The sequence below is a fragment of the Erithacus rubecula genome (assembly GCF_903797595.1).
Source record: "Erithacus rubecula genome assembly, chromosome: 5".
In the NCBI taxonomy this organism is placed as follows: domain Eukaryota; kingdom Metazoa; phylum Chordata; class Aves; order Passeriformes; family Muscicapidae; genus Erithacus; species Erithacus rubecula.
Window position 1 is genome coordinate 7,688,266 of NC_136687.1, and position 14,843 is coordinate 7,703,108.

General features: G+C 39.3%; 1 protein-coding gene across 21 annotated transcripts in view; it reads left to right on the top strand.

The window, feature by feature from the left end:
• Positions 1–232: 232 nt before the first annotated feature.
• ADD1 (adducin 1) overlaps positions 233–14,843 on the top strand; it is a 61,811-nt gene continuing 47,200 nt past the window's right edge. For 2 of the 21 annotated variants that reach the window (XM_079305864.1, XM_079305863.1), the window contains exon 1: positions 250–417. The gene's annotated coding sequence lies outside the window, so the exon portion shown is untranslated. Of the gene's footprint in view, positions 658–14,843 lie in introns of all 21 variants that reach the window. The other 19 variants (XM_079305858.1, XM_079305857.1, XM_079305873.1 and 16 more) reach the window with 17 other exon arrangements.

The following is a 14,843-nucleotide window of genomic DNA, read 5'->3' on the forward strand; positions in this document are numbered from 1 at the left end:
GATAAGCTTCCTAGACGCTGCGCCTCTCCTTTCCGCTGGTATCCAGCGCCATAAGAAGCCCTTTCCCTACGTCCGAAGGCTCTTCCCAGACCGGCTCTTCCCGGCCGCCCGGGGACCCCCCGGCGCTCCCTCAGCCGCGGGACCCGCCAGGGGCGGCCTGGCCGCACCGCCCCTCGCCCCCTCTCCTCTCCGCCAATGGGAGAGCCGCTTACTTGTGGGGCGCGCGCCCTCCCGCCAATGGGCGGCGCCGTTGTTGGGTTTGCGGGCTGTGGAAGCCGCACCCTATCGGGCGGGGGCCGCTCGGTGCCTGAGGGGGCGGCGGGAGCGGCGGGAGGCGGGGACCGAGACAGCGACAGCCTCGTCAGGGGACAGTCCGCGGCGGCCCCTTCACTCTTGCCCGTTCTCGTCTGTCCTGGGGTGAGCGCCGCGGCGGTGACGGTGCGGAGGAGGCTGAGGGGCGCAGCCAGCGGCGGGCGGGCTGTGAGGGGGAGACGGGCGCTGCGGGGAGGGGAGGAGAGGAGGGGGCGGCAAGGAGAGGCTGGAGCGCAAACACTGGAACCGGCTCGTTAAGCCCGGGTGGGGGGCGGAGGGCGCCGTGTCCGCCTGGAAAACGTGGCGGGGAGTGCGGAAAAACCATCTGCGCGCAGGCTGCCTGCGGTGAGGGGCTGCGGCGGCTCGGGGTCACCGGGAGGCGGGAGCAGGACGAGGGGCTGCGGTCTGGCCGGGATGGGCGGCGGGGCTGAGCTGCGGGGGCAGGTGCTGCCAGCCCTGCCTCAGGAGACGCGGTGCCATCCCGTGCCGCCGGGATGCTCCAGCCGCCGCAGGAAGCGGCCGCTCGGCGTTGGAATCTCCATTGCACCCGAGCGCTGCGTCTGCCGGCGCTGCCCCCGCCGCTTCGGCTGCCCCTCCTGCCAGCCCCAGAGGTGACCTGCGGGCTGTGCGGGCTATGCCGGCTTTGGAGAGCCCAAGTCATCCTCCGCAGAGGACGTAGGAGTGAAGGAGGATTTGGGATGTGTGTGTGCGGTGCTGGGGGTTGGCGGGGCACCAGCAGCAGACGGGCAGTTGTTTTGTTTCCTCTGCTGGAAGGGGTATCTACGTTTTAGCGTTCCTAGGGTCTGCTTTTGATGCGAAATGTCACATGCCTTTCTGCACGTAATTGCTGCACACTCGCTCTGCTGCTTTTACGGTTGATTCTTAATCTATGTTGGCTTTAGTTAAAACTAGCAATTAGGGAGGGGGAAAATCCAGTCAAGCTGGAAAAATATCCGTGCCTGTGTTGAGATGGGGGCTAGGAATAGCACTGCATTTACATCTTGCATGAGATACTGCTGTAACTCCGTGGTGTTAGCTCACTGCTGGTTTTGTTTTATTCTTTGCTTTTTGGAAAGTTGCTGTAGATCACAACCTTGTCATATACCAAAGGTATTCAGTTTTTATACAGAGCTTTACAAAACATGTCTACTTTGAGCTTATGAATTCTCAGACTGCAACTGCTGCTGGATAATTCTTCTGTGCTCTGCTGAAAGCTACAGGTATCTCCCTGCAGACAGGCTGTTTACGGCTCTGGTTCTTGTAACGTGACCATATGTGCCAGTGGAATTCTTGACAGTCCTTTACTGTCACAAATTCGGGTTTTTTTGGTTTTTTTTAATAGATCAAAAGAATTTATTTTAAAGGCATACAAGCTATTTCTAAGAGGCTTACGTTTTTGTTAATGAAATAAAAAGGTGTAACGATTCTGTTTCTCAGTAAGGAAATATTCTTTTTATAGCACTTGTGTAATAAGCAAGGAAAAAATGCAGCTATGGACTAGACTTCTGAAACAGGTGGCTTTGGTATTTCTTTATATTCTGTAAACAGATTTGGTGCCATCAACTTTGATAAAATCTTGAGTGAATGTAATGATCTATATGATTTGCCTCACAGAATTTAAACTTATGGTGGCTTAAAAGTTTAAATTTATTATGGTTTTCTGAGGAGAGTTTTCAGGAAGAGGCATTTGCAAGTTTTTACATCTTCACTATAGCAAGATAATGTGTGTATTACTGGTTTGCATGTTTAAGGGTCCAGTAGTTTTACTGGAGTTCTGTTTTCCTGTATGCTCTATGCTGAGAATAGTGCTTTTTAGCCAAAAACTATTGTATTGACTGAATGTTTTCTTTCTATGCTTGATGATTATAAGTGGGAAAAATCTGAATGTGCTTCACCTGAAGCAAGTAATTTTGCTGGCATGTTGTGCCAGCAAGCTCATTAGAGTATGGTTCACTAATGCTGTGGAGTGAAGAAGGTCATTTACTGAATCAGTATTTTTCTGTGACAGTTTTTTTAGTAGTTTCCAACAGAAAATGACTCAACTTTTCTCATTCTTTGAGATTCACCATCAATATTAAATGATATTTTGCATGTATGAAGCCTCTGAGCAACTTGGTCTAGTGGAAGATGACTGTGGCAGGGGGGTTGGAACTAGATCATCTTTAAGGACCCTTCAAACCCAAACCAGTGTGGGATTCTGTGTATAAAATGGGATCATCTGTTGACATTAGGCAGAGAAAACCCTTCTGAACACTGAGAGGCTTTGACAGAAGTAGGGCTAAAGCTACTTCTGCCCCAGGTCTTGGTTTTTGAAGTGCAGTTTCACAGCATGAATTGCCTTTAGGAAATCTCATCCAACATTCTGTGACTTGGTATAGGAGGAAAAAATTAATTTTTAAGTAGCCAATTTTGTTAATAAATAGAATAAAATAATTGAACTGAAAGTTTCAAACTAGGAGAAGGTTGCTTAGCATGTTGATTGCTACTATGCATATGACTTTATGTGACAAGTGCTTCCTGAGGAGCCTAGGCAGGAGATCTTATACCCAATGCTTTTCTGACTGGTAGAAATAGCTTTCTTAATTATTAAAGAGTTGTAGCAGTGGTAGATAGTGAGTAATTTGTAACCCCCAAATTGTTACTGTGCAAATGAGCCAGTCCTGCTTTGAGGGAAAAATGCATATTAATAAAACTTGCCCACCATTTCAATGAAGTAGAGCATATCAGTGTTGCTTTGGCTGTGCAGTGGAGACACCTGAGGCATGAGGGCATGAAGAAAAAGCCATGCTGGTTTTCTGACTTTGATGACTCCTAAATTAGAACTTGTCTTGGACCACACTGCAGCACAGAAAGTGATCTGTGCAATAGCTCTGTAGCAGTAATTCAGACTGCAGCTAAATATTTCTTAGGGAGTTTTAGGGTTGTATATGCTTTATACTTGAAAAGTGATTGAAAAGACTGTGAGCAGATGTGAATGTGAGGTTTCCTCTGCTGATTCCATTGTGCAGGTCACTTGACATCTGCTGAAGAACCTGTCTGAAATTCTTCTGTAAAGTTATTAATCTTCTATAGTGGCAGGTTCAAAAGCAGATATATTTTAAAAATAGTAGAAGCCCCTAGATTACCTAAGGCAGTTTTCATTCATGTAATTTAATCAGCCTCCTCAGGGGAATAGGAAAATATTACCTAGTCTTGCTACTTATTCAGCATTTCTCTTCAAAAATACTCTAGTTTTGTAGGGCTGAGAGCAGTATCTGTACAAACCTGTCAGTAGAGAAAGGTGTAAAATGTAAAGCATGTGAACCAGTTTCTGTCCTGAGGAAAACTTTTCGTTAGAGGTAGTAATGCTTAAAAAGTACTGGTTATACAGATTTTGATCTGTAGTAATGTTTACTTTAAAATTAACTTTTTCCATGGCTACTTTTAATTTCACTTTAAAGTATCAAGTATACAATAACAGGGTTTTGTAGGAATATTTGATGACATCTGTTACCTTCTCAGTAAAGCATCTGTTGTTTATTGAGAATTATGTTGATAATCTTGAGTCGAATTGAAGCAAGTAATTGGTTTCTTTCCTCACCAGCAGTGGCTGTTGTTTACTGTGATCTTGTCACTTCTGAAAGTTCAGTGGTTGATAGTTGCAAATGTAGTAGGGGAAGAGACTCCAGGAAACGCCCTTTTCAGAAGTTGTGCTTTTCAAATCAGGTGTGAGCTGAGATGGTGTCATTTGCCACGAGGACTCAGGTCTGTCATCCCGACCAACGGTCCTGGCCTTGAATAAGTTGAAGTATTGCTGCTACTCTGGGGAATTTCAGAGTCTAATTGTTCTTCACTTCAGGGCAAGTAAAGGTTTAATGCACAGATGGATTTGAATAACTACTCCCTGTCAGGCTGGCTGACCAGTGTGTGCGTGCTGGTGTTGCTGGATTGACTCTGACCTTTCAGAGAAACTGAAAATGTTGTCCTTGAAGGTGTAGCCAAACAGGAGTAACAACTTCTTCAGTCCCTTCCTAACTTCCTCCCTTTGACCTTGCTTGTTAGATTGCATTCTGAGGAATGATCTCTGCCTGCTCTGCTGGGTTCACTTGTTATCCAGTGAAACATCAGCCTTTCAAACTCAGATCAGTTGCACTAACAAGTGGAACATCAAAAGAGTTTTTCACTATCACAATCTGAATTGTTTTCCCTGCAGATTAATTAAAAATTAGCATAGATGAAAGCAAATATCAATTCAGTTTTAAAACTGATATTATGATGTGGTATATGTGTGCTCTTCAGACTAATAAAAAATTCTTTTGAATTTTTAATTGACTAATACAGTGAATTTTGTCTTTTTTAAATTACTGATTTTTGTACCATATGTTACGTATTATTTTCAGATCTAGACTCAGGAAGTCTGAAAGAATAAGGAGTAAAATATTTCAGAGTTTTGAGATTTTGTTTTTCTTTCATGTACCTAATTGAAATGCTGTAAAGGGGTCATGGTAGTAAATGTGGTTAATCAGTAACAGTTTGTGGTATTTTTGATACTTTCAAATCAAATGAGTAGAATGAATGTTGTGATACAGTTATGCTCTGAAGACAAGGGGACAAAAAAAAATCTAGGTTTTTGGTTGGAATCAGTAAACATGTAAAAGCAAAATTAAAATTAAATTTGGATTAAAAACTGTAATTTGACTTGAAGCCATAGAAACTTAGGTTTTTTGGAGATTTTTTTTTTATTTGTTTGTACAAATTTCAAATGTGTCGTATTGTTTTCTATGCTTTTTATTTCTATCTTGTTTTAGATCTTGAATTTTGAGAGGTCTGATAATCTATAATAGAACTGAAATAGTGTATGCTAGTTTATGCCAAAAAGTGTTGAGGAAAACCTTGACTCATGAAAACTGTATTCTCTGGTTTTTCTGTTGGCTGTTTTGTGTTGCTGTTGTTCAGTTTTGTTTTTTTCTTTTGGTGCTGTTTTTGTGTGTGTGTTACAAATGACTGAGCGTGGAGTCCCTGTTGGTACATTGTGACTGTGGAGATGACAGATAAAGCTCACCCTGAGTTTAGTGTTTTAACAGATGAAGCAATTTCTTTAGGTATTGTCACTGTAAATATTGCTGAAAATCTAACAAGTATGTACACTTGTGAAGCATCCATTCCACATAAAATTCATTGAAAGAACATATTGCTGCTCTCATCCATTAGCTGAGAGGTGCTGTATACTTGGCTTTTTTTTTTCTCCAAAAGATCTTGTCTAGCAAAACTTAGTGTGGTAACCTCGAATCAGCACAGCTTAAAACATTCCAGAGTTAAAGCAACTTACTTAGCTTTTCTCTTCAATTTCTGAGACTGTTAGCTACATCCAGCTGAATTTAACAGGAAAATGGTTACTTCAAATAGAAAAGGTTTCTGCCAGTAGTGAGATATGATGGCCAAATTGTGTCCCTGCTGAGAGAGGGGCATGGCTCCTGATTTGTTCTGGGAAGCAGGAGTGTGGCTGTGTGGGTGTCACACACCTGCCAGCCAGTCAGGGTATGGGGAACTCGGATCCATCCAGCTGTTTCTTGCCACTTGCATGGCTGCCCTTGGTGAACCAGTGCTCAGATGAGGGAAGAAGGGAGTGTGGGACTAATGCAAGATGTAGGGGGGAACACAAGAAGAGGATTAATAGGGAAGCATGTTTCATTAGTTTTGTCTTTTTTTTTTCTTGTGGTTTTCAGTTACTGGAAAGGTTTCCATGATTTTCAGGTAAAATTCTACACAGCTAATGTGTCACTTTGTTTTCAAATATCACTTTACATTTCCATATGATTTGAATAATAGATTCAGTGTAAAGCACAGGATTCTATTTTTGATACCAAAGTAAATTTTCTTTCCTTACTGTCGATATTATTTTTAAGTCTACTAGTACATAGGAAAGTGTGGGGGGTTTTTTGGTGTGGTTTTTTTTCCACACCCTCTTGGGCTTAGAGTAAAATTTATTAGATGGTGAGTCTTCAAAGATATACAGGTGATTTCAGTTTAACTGAAAACTTTGAAATATTTCAGAATAAATTTATGTCTTTTATAGGTGAATTAAGGATAAAATTGTGTTTGTTTTTGTACATTGTTTTTCATGAGATGTTGGTGACCAGAGGTATACAGTTAAAACTTATTTAGGTATGTAGAATGTTTATGGTACAGTATTACAATGGTTTTGAGCCTATTAATAGGCAGAAAAAATAAAGCAGTAATAATCTTAGATGTTTGCTTTGATCTCAGCTGTACATATAAATATATGGCTTTTCCCCTGTTTAGTTATATAGGGATTTTGGTAGAAAGTTAGTAAATTCTCAAGAGCTTTCCTGAAGTAAGTGAATCATACATGATGGAGAGGGATATAAGATAACAGTCCTTAATCCAAAGAGAAGCTGTTTCATCTCTTATGTATCAAGGAAGGTGGGTTAACCAGTGTGTGAGCCTGCTTAGGGGTAGAAATGAGCCAACACACAGACACTCATTCAACAACATGAAAGGGTCCTGGTTTGTTCTTCTTTTCAGCTTTGCCATCCTGACTCTGGCTACAGCAAGCTCCTGCTGTAGGGTCCAACTGCAGACTCTGAGTGCTGGACTATGACTGCAAGTATTGGTTTGCAGACTGACTACAGGCCTTTACCTAGCTCAAATATGACTGCAGGCTCAAACTCCATCAGACCTAGACTGATCTCATAGCAACTCTCTCCTTGCTTCATTCTTCTTTGTGTCTGTCTGGATCATTCCTTCTTCCTCAGGCTCCTCTACCTCCTCCAGGTCCCCTTCCTCCAAGATCCTCACTGACCAGCCAACCCACCCCTTTTATCACACTTATCTTTATTACCACAGCTACGACCCATTAAGGGCAAGGCTGTTCCTCTTCTTTGGTAATTTTTACAACTGTGACTTATCAGGGACAAGGTTGCCTGTAATCATTTCTACACCTACAGGTTTCTATACCTTGGTCTCAGAGAGGACCATCCTGTTGTTGTTTGATTCTGTTGCTGCTTGTAACTCAATCTATCTGTGTGGTTTTCCACTTTGCTTTCAATCTGCTTTAGAACTTGCACTGATCTTGACACTGCTGAGTTTTGTGGATCATCTTATACTGGATTTCTTGCCTTTCTCCTGAAAGGAGAATTGGTGATTGCAGAATATGGTTATGATTTTGACAAGTGGCATGTCCACTTCTAGATCTGCCTTAGTCTTCGTTGTTGACCTGGGACACTTTCTTTGACTCAGTTCCTATCTGTTAATGGAGATGTTGGTTTAAGGACATGGAAAGGCCAGTAAAGGTGCCTATGCCCTTGCTTCACACTAGTGGAATGACAGTCCTTCCAGTATCCTCCTATTTTCCCTCACTGCAGAATCTTGGGTAGGAGCCAGGAGCAGGGAACACAGTGAACAGTTTCTGCACAACTTGGAAGAAGGTAGTCTCTCAAACTGTCCTCTGGCCTGCCCAGCCACCAGAAAATAAAGAGCGTTTTGGCAGCGGGTCAACAAAAGCCAGAAGTGGTGAACAGAAGGCTGGGAAACATGCTTAAAATCTGAATGTCAGCCAGGAAAGCTGGACTTGGGCAGTCTTGCAAATTATGAGGGCAGCTTTATTAATTGAACATTCTGCCTGGTGGAAAAGTTGCCTGAGGCATAGAGTCTTTATGGGTCAATATTTGCCACTAAAGTGGGGAGACAACTCTCCACACCTCAAGCAAAGCTCACAATGTCAAAATTAAATCTTTGTTAGCTGTGTTTGCCTCTTCAACTGCAGGTTCAGTGGGTTTGGGATCCTATCAAATGTGAGTGGATTAAAGTATTGAGATAGCTGCTCTCCCAAAAGGACAGAAACTTCTATTGTTCTTGCTTTTTAAATCAGTCATTAACATGTGTCCATTTTGTATTTGAGCATTTATTAAAACAACTCTGAAATATTAAGAATGTTAAAGATTGCACAATTTAAAAACATGTGAGTATTAGGTACTTACATTATCCTGGATTTGTTTTTCAGAATATCACTGTTTTAAGGAGCTTAAGCTTATTCCTGCATTCCCTAATTTTTGGAGTCATTCCTGTCCCCACATATATTATTGAAAAATATTAATCCTGTGCCAACTATATGTTCAGAAATTCATTACACCCCCAAGTCAAATGGGGGACATTATTGCCCATTTTCAATAGTGTAGCTACTGAGGTCACTTAACAAGAATGAGGCAGATTTCAAATGGTTCTGTTTCTTTGCAGGCCTTTAATCAGAACTAGACACCTTTCTAAATAATTCTTTCATTGGTACTGGTATGAAGACCTGTTGTGATACCAAATATGTGTTTTATGATAGAAGGAAATGGTGAAGTAATTCAGTCTGAAATCTCACATTTGCTACTTTGTTTCTTGTAGTTTTTGCTTGTTTTATTTAGTCCTTAATTAGATGTGTTTATCATTAATGAATAGGACGAATTAAGTTAATTTGACTGAAACTCAAATCTAAATTTACTCTTTCAAGGATTTGATGAACTGAGAGAGTAATCTCCTAATTTTCCCCTCCCATCTCTCTGTTGCTATGGTAATCCTAAATTGGAACCTTGTTTCTGTAGACCTTTTTTTTTCTCCCCTTTTTCCCCCAACTGAGTTTTGTAATAGCGGTGCAGTCTGTTCTCAAGCCAAAATATTGATAATATAGGTTTTCTTGTTGCTTTTTCTTTTTTTGGCTGTCTCATTTGAGGTAAAACTAAAATTAAGCAGCTTTAACTTGCCTGTCCTTTTTATAGCTCTTGAAAGACTTTATGGCATTAATTTTTTTATTTGTGTTTCAGACAAACATCGTTTAGGGGAAAAACAAGAAAAAAAAGGCTCAACAAAAGCAAAAAGACCCAAATGTGTCTGAGTGTCATGAAAAGCTGTTCATAATTCTAACTGCTGAAGTGAACATCCAAGTTGCAGAGTCCATAAGTAGTCTAGCATCCAATTGCTCTTGCAGTTCCAGTTCATGGCAATGTTCAGGGCTTATTTGATGAGGTGCTTTCAGTTAATTCTGGCATGGCTGAACTTCTGATGCAGCAGTAAAGGCAGGTAATTCTGGCAACTGTCTAAAACATTTGTCCTCTTACCAAATCTTGATACATTTTTTTTCCATGTAGAAAAAAGTGGAGATAAAAGACTTAGCAGGGTTGATAGCAAATTGAGCATCGGGAGTAAGCAGAAATAAGACTCTTCATATGTCTTGTCAGGGAACATGGGGATAATGAAATAAGACTAAAAATAATTAGGCTGTTTGAGAAAGACTGCATGGAAAGTTTGCCTTAATTTTCAGTGAAGACATTTTGAACACATGCACATAGGTCATACTGAAGTGAAGTTATAAAGATGATTTCAATGTAAATGAAGCCCAGCTTGCTGGGTGAAGATTTGTGGAGCTATGTAACATTTACTTTACAATTTTGAAGTAGGTGATGTGTGTAGTTAGTGGCTAAGTTGCAAGAATTGTTATTAAATGGCAAGGCAGAAGGGTATTGGAGAACAGTGAAAGTACTCACAACATTTAGAGGAAAAGGTGATTTGGGGTAGTAATTGCATCATTAGTGTAACTTTAATACAGAGAGACTTGTTTAAATTTAGAATGAAAAGTTGTTCTGTGTGGAGGTAAGATGAAAAGGGTATGAAGTGATATAGCTTCTAACAGGAAGACTTGTCAGAGAAATCTAACCCCTTTTTTTTTTTTTTTAAGATTGCCTGACTTCTTGGAGAGCATACATGGTTAGAGCTGACCACTTGTAACTTAGAATTCATATCATGTACAATATAATTCCATATAAAAACTAGAGTGATGTTTTTGTGACAATTGATGTTGAATAGTGACAGGGTTTGCCAAATATGGATAGAACTTGATTACCAGTGGGTGATATATTTGAACTATATAAGTAGTGGGATTTGTCAGAACCAGTTTTGAGATTTAGTGTTTTCATTAAATAATTTATCCATTCTTACTTCTTGTGCCAGTCTCATGATCTTCATCAGATGTCAGGTGTTACCAATACAAAAAGTTTTGCACAGAACAAAGCTGAGACCTTAAGACATGACCAGTAGGCAAAGGAATCATATTAAAGAGCATTAAAAGAATTGTAACACTTCAGGATGACAACTCTATCAGAGTTAGCAGTGGAGATCAGTATTAGGACAAGTACACTGTTGTTGCTCTGCTAATATTTTTCTTTAAAGAAGGTGTATTGATTTTTTTTTCTGATACTGGTCAAAGCTTACCTGAAAAACTGCATATAATTCCTGTAACTCACCATCAAGTAAAAATGACATTTGGACTAAAAAAGGTCCAGAGCCTGATTCCTGGAACTCAGAGAGTGTCTTGTTTGGCCTGGGGAAACAAAACAGGATGAGATTGCTCTTCATAAAAACAAGTGAAACAACACAGGTGGGTAAAGAGAGCTTTTTATGCTTGAGGTATAAGAACAAATGGGTATAAACTATCCAAGAATAAACCTAATCTGGAAATTAGAAAAGATGGTTCCTAAGCAACAGAGGCATAGGAGTCTCTGCAACAGCCTTCCCTTAGGAGTAGTGGAATAAGGCTGCCTTTAGGATGGAGCTGGTTAGCTTATATAAGGGGGAGGGGGAGGGGATGTACTGAAGTTTTCCACCTTACCTTGGAATTTGAGCTGCTTGACCTGGAGTGTTCATTTTTCCATGATTCCTGCCTTTAAAGATGGTGCAATAACTTGACCAGATACTGCCCAGACACCAGTGGGTACATGGGTGGTCTCTTTCTTGACCAGCACCCCAGTTGCATTCTGAGGTATAGAAATGCTTAGATCAGGGGATAATAAATGTTATGCAAGTGGGATGTTTTAAATACTTTTTAAAATAGACTATGCTACATTGTATCTTTTCTAGTGGCTATATATTGAGTTTTGCCTTATGAAAGCCCAAGTCAACACAGCATAATTCAACAGATTTTGTAATAAGTCCTGTGTTGTTTCTTCCTCTTTCTGTCCTTTGTGATTGAAGGGAGCTGCCCCACAGCACGTGCACAGCTATGTCATTGTCTTCATCTTACTCTGAAAATTCTCCTTTGTGCTTCTTAAAAATAACTCAATTGGTGCAAGCTGAAGGGTTGATGTGGTAAAAACACTCTTTACCACTCTGTGTGTTGCTCTGTTCCTGTGTATTGTCCTAGAGACACTGTCCATCTAATGCATTTGGAATATTATTTTTTGAAGAAGCATTGTGCTTTTGATTGCTCTGAGAAAGTCCTGTATCTGTCTTTTAGAAACTGATGGTTTTAAAGGAGACTTGACAAAGAGAAGGGTTCTACTGTGTTCTGCCTGACAGAAAGACACTAATTGGCAAATTGAGAAATTAATGTTGCCTGAGGTTGCAATATTTTTCTAATTTATTCAATTGTTAAGGCATGTTAAATCATGATTTAATTCCAGCTGAGGTATTTCAGACCCAGAAGGGAACTCATAAACACTCATTTGTGCAATTATTTCATCTGTATCAGTAACTTGTATTACTGGATGTGGTTTTTATATGTGCAGAAATACAGTAACTGCTTTGTATTTTTCTCTTCTCCATCTCTATTACTTATTTGTTCTAAATGTTCATCTAGAAAGGTTCATTTTAGGAAGGAAGTTCAAGCATGGAAAGTAGTTTGGATAGGACAGGTTAGAAATTTAATGATATTTGAAAGGTTCCTTCCTGACTGTACTTCATGTGTTTTATTGACTTCCCTTCAGCTGTTAGTTGAATTTCCTGTTGATTTTTGGGTCTAAATAATTGCCAAAGCAGTGTCTAGCCCTCTCTGTGTGCTAAAATGATTTTTCTTTATCCATAAATTTAACAGTATTCTAATGTTTTCAAAACAAATGTAGAAGACTAAGAACCAGATCTTATCCCTTTAAATTGCTGTATTCATACATAATGATTAGTATGAATGGTGAATAATTACATGGGTATAATGTCAATGATTTAAATGGTACTTGGCACATGTTTAAGTGTTAGTGTTAGCTAAGTTAAATCCCTAAATACAATTTTGGGAGAACAGTGATTGACAGTTAAATAATAGTTAATACTTTAAAGCTTGAGTAAGTGTTCATTGTTATGTGAATATTGACTAAATTGCATTTAACCTGTTTTATTATTTGTACTTTCCGTCTTGTCATTTATTGTGGAACAGGTATGGACTAGAGAGACTCTCATTTTTTAAAAGAAAAAAGCCCAAATTCTGAACTGTTAGTCAGTAGTCTCCAGAGCATGGATGACTTAGCAGATGTCATCTCAAAGCTCTTCCAATGAGGAGAATTTGTTTATGAATACTGGTATTTTGAAAGAATGTGTTAATGTGTGTGCAATAAGAAAACTGTACAAGGTGATTATCTTGACTTTTTATTCTTGGAGTATGTTTTTCAATTAGATTGTATTGGATTTGTCATGGTAACTGAAAAGGTGTCAGATTAAAATAAATAATGTTATTGCCTTGGAGTAATAGAAATAATTACTGAAAAGTCAAACAATTATTTTATTCTAATTCATTTAATGCACATGACATTGGAAACAGCTTTCTGCTTCTGGTGAACCAGGTAATATGTTTGTTAACTGATAATATACTATTAAACACCAGAGAGAAGAAAAAGCTTTCTGGTTGTACATTAATTTTTAGATTTTTTTTTTCTTTTTAATTCTTTCATTTATATGTCAAAATTGAAGAGGAGTATTGCTCAGTAGCTAGTTCTGAAAGGGATGCAGTCAATGTCAGAATAATTTGTATTTTCAGCAGCATGTTTAGATCTGGCATTTTGGTCTCTTATTTCATGAGACTTATGTCAACTTTTTTTTAATATTGTCTTGTTAGCTGGTACCACTTTTTTTTCAAGTAACTGTTCTTAGAGGTAATTTTTCATGTTGACACTGTGCCTCACAAACACATAAAATCTTGACTGTTTTATAAAGTGAAGGTGCATGTTGCTATGCAGTTTGATCTTTGGAGCATAAATAAGACAAATCTTATTTCCCTCTCTTCCCCCAAAGAAGAGTGTGTGTATATCCTTTCCAAAACTTGGTGGTTTAGAGCAGTGTCCCTTTGAAGTGATGTTGAGGTGTGGCTGATGGGCAGAGTAGGGTCTGTAGCACCTGCACAGAACAGATTCACAACAGGGACACACACTGCAGGGACTGGATAATGGGCAGCTTTGGCTTTTGGTACCATCAGTTTCCTCCTGGCTTCTGCAAATTCTATAAAATGGAAATAAGTTAATTTGACATAAGTCCTGTGTACCTTGCTTGAGACTTGGAGGAGAGCAGGGAACTTGAGGATGACATTGAGGAAGTTCAGGGGTAAGGTTGATAAGAGACTTATAAATAAGAATCATTTAAACTGGTGAGATACATTGCTATTGTGTGTCATTGGATATCTTCATAAAACCATCTGAATTTTATCAATGTTGATAGAGGTTTGGGAGATTAACAGGGAAAATGAAGTATTATCTGTCTGTTGTTAGCTGATAGATTTATGAAATTCTGTAGTGGCTGGTACTAACAGGAAATAAAATGGTGGGCAAGTATGATGAAGGAGAGAAAATGAAGGTTAGTTTAGTTTGGAGGAAACAGAAGAGAAAAACTGAAATAAATAGAAAAATATGTTTATCCAGTAAGGTCAGAAACAGGTTTAAAAATCTGGATTGCCTTATACACATACTATGTTTACACACTATAAAAAAAGTCACATTCTATCTTAGCCCATGGGGCTTTTTGCTATGAAGTATTGTTACAGCAGGAGTTTAGCACAGTTCTATACATTTTGTATCAGTTATACTTGGAATGTTAGAACATATGTAACTTTTGTTATGGTGTAATGCATAAATCGATACATTGCGTGTGTGTTACTCTTCTCATAAAACTGCACACAAAACACAGTTCATCAGGATATTTGTAGAGTTAAACCATTAGTATGAGTTTGACAGTTTATTCCCCTTTAGACAAAGTTTTGACATTTGCTTCTGAAACCCCTAATGGTTTTGTCTTGATAGCTACAGAAAGTCTTTGTATACAAAAAAGAACACAACAGAATCTCTTCCTAATGAAATCAGGGCAGTTCACTGAATAAGCATCAGGCTTGATATTTGAAAATTAGAATTGCTGAGCTTGTTTTGGTTTAAAATAAAAGAGAAAAGCTTTACTATCTTAATCTTCTAATTTCTACCTTCAAAGTAGGTGAAGTTGAATGGCCAATGTAAATTACGTGTATCTTGTGTGGGGACTTCTGGGATGGACTTCATAGAACATAATGGTTTCTGGATACGTGTAAAAAGGCAACTTAACAGTGGGATAGTAAATGTCATTAATCATGGGGAATACATTTTTATAAGATTTCTGTTGTGTTTCATAAATTTCACCAGATGCATTGTTACTGAACAACTCTGACAAAGTGGGAGTTGCTTGGGGCCTAATGTGCATTTAAGTATGCGGATGTGTTAGATACTAATGAAATCCCTTGAGGGCAGGAACTTGTGAACAGATGTGATTGCAGGTTT